Genomic DNA, 2500 nt, shown 5'->3' on the forward strand with positions numbered 1-2500 from the left:
ATATTGTGGGTCTTGGCAGATGATTTACATCATTCAAACACTGAAGAACAATGTGTGAAGGTGAGGCCGAAGGCGTCTTCTAGCAGATGTGACCCTTGCAGTTGTAATGATAGACAGTGAATGGACGAGTGTGGAGGGTTCAGACGCTTTCGTCATAGTAGCACACGTGTGTGTTCGTGTGTGTGTGTGTGTGTGTGTGTGTGTGTGTGTGTTTAGCAGCTGGATGCCAGCTGTGAGTCTGTTTTGCTCCATTCCTCCCTTAGACAAGCTGACTGTGAGTATAATCATGTGTAAATGATGAAATGAGCGTGTAGAAGGAGAAGAGAGCAGATGGAGGTGTGAGGTTTGGTGGAAACCACAGGTATGGGGAGAGAGAGAGAGAGAGAGAGAGAGAGAGAGAGCAGACGCTGGAAAAATGAAGACGCCCTTTTCACTGAATTTTCCTTTAAACAGTTTACGGTTGCCATGGCGACAGCTTACGTGACGAAACAATTTAATTCCAAGAGAATCTGTCCTGCAACACTGGTGGCAAGAATCTGTCATTCATTCGCCTAAATGAATGAAAATAGAAAACATAATTTGACATCTGAACATTCAAAAGTAACAATGTTTTAAGAACAGTTTGAAAAACTGGTGCTTTTGAACATTCAGACATAATGTTTTAATAATTATGTCAGCCAAACGCTTTTAGAACTTTTTTTTGTTAGCTGGGTAATTGTGAAAAATTCATCAATTATAAAACCAAGTTAATTTCCTCTGTAAAGCATCTCTACAAAAGACAACAGTGTTTAATTATTCAGATCAATGTTGATTCAATTCAGTTCTCAATAACTGTCATTGTTGCAGCGTTCATCAGTTGTCATTATTCTGCTGAGTTTAGTTGAATATCAGTGTATGTGTCGCATCAACACTCAAACACTGCAGAATAAATCATCCTGTTGTCCATTACCTGCACTTCAGTGCGTCAGTGCTCGAGTTCACTGGTACACGGTTATTGTGGCGTTTGATGGAGGGAATAACCGACGGAAGGATGCAGTTTGAGTTGTTTAAGTTATGAAAACAAAGCCAGAGTTGGAAAACAAAGTTTAGCGTTGAAGAAAAACAGTGATATTGAGAGAGGCGGGGGGGAATGAGGTGTAATCTGGCTGTGATTGGTCGAATCATAAGCCCCGCCCACTTTTCCTCCTCCAGGAACGCCTGGATACATTAGAGCTGCCATTATCCTCTCCGAGACATAACAGCCAGAACACCCACCGAGAGAGAGAGAGGTGGAGAGAGGGAGACAGAGGAGAGGGAGAGAGAGAGAGAGAGAGAGAGAGAGAGAGAGAGGAGAGAGGGAGAGAGACGAGAGGGAGAGGGAGAGAGGACAGAGAGAGAGAGAGAGAGAGAGGAGAAAGAGAGAGAGAGAGAGGGAGAGAGAGTGAGAGGAGAAGAAAGTTTTTGCAGAGTTTGAGATTAGTCCGATGTGAATGTTTCTGAGTCTCTTCTGCTCATCAAAGCTGCTTTTATTTGATCAAAAATACAGTAAAAATTTTGAATTATTATTCCAATGTAAATTATCTGTTTTCTATGTGAATATATAGTAAAGTGTAATTTATTCCTGTGATCAAAGCTGAATGTTCAGCATCATTACTCCAGTCTTCAGTGTCACATGATCCTTCACAAATCACTCTAATATGATGATTTGATGATCAAGAAACATTTAAACATGATGAAAACAGCTTCATATTTTTGTGGAAACTGTGATACTTTAAATTTTTTCAGGAATCTTTGATTAACAGAAAATTCTATAGAACAGCATTTATTTGAAATATATTTTTTTGCTGTTACTTTTACTTTGCTTAATAAAAGTATACATTTTTGTTACAAATAAAAACATGGCTGACCCCAAATTTTATATATGGTAGCTCAATCTTTTTTTATATATATTTTTTAATCCTGAATAGCAAGAAGTGATAATAAGTGACGTCTTGTCAATTGTTTTGATTGTATTTCTGCGTAGCCCCGCCCACAGTACAATCCCATTGGTCCAAAATCCCACTCTAAACATGTATACAATTAAAATCATAGAAATAATAATAAGGACAGCTTGTCTCTGACTGACGGTCACACAATTTTGTCCCCCGTCATGTCTGTGATTCTGCCTGTGAGTTCTGACAGGTGTGTGTCCATATGTGCTGCAGTGTGTGTGTGTGTGTGTGTGTGTGTGTGTGTGTGTGTGTGTGTGTGTGTGTGTGTGTGTGTGTGTGTGTGTGTGTGTGTGTGTGTGTGTGTGTGAGAGACCTCCCTCATGGTCTTTATTGGGCGGCAGCTGTGGCTTCATACGAGATCTCTATTTAGCGTCTGAAACTCATTAGCACACGTTACCAGATATACACCTACACACACACACACACACACACACACACACACACACACACACACACACACACACACACACACACACATTCCACAGGCGTAATGGTTTTTGTACTGTAGAAACTGTATATTGTTGCCAGAA

At 40.3% G+C, this 2500-nt stretch overlaps 1 protein-coding gene and 1 long non-coding RNA gene across 3 annotated transcripts in view; one reads left to right on the forward strand and one right to left on the reverse strand.

Annotated features, from left to right (window-relative positions):
• gli1 (GLI family zinc finger 1) overlaps positions 1-2500 on the forward strand; it is a 53598-nt gene that overhangs the window by 16056 nt on the left and 35042 nt on the right. The gene's annotated exons all lie outside the window — the stretch shown is intronic.
• The window catches only part of LOC309474199, a 59876-nt gene that overhangs the window by 15629 nt on the left and 41747 nt on the right, over positions 1-2500 (reverse strand). The gene's annotated exons all lie outside the window — the stretch shown is intronic.

Source organism: Leuciscus leuciscus (genome assembly GCF_965113295.1).
Source record: "Leuciscus leuciscus genome assembly, chromosome: 14".
Lineage (NCBI taxonomy): Eukaryota > Metazoa > Chordata > Actinopteri > Cypriniformes > Leuciscidae > Leuciscus > Leuciscus leuciscus.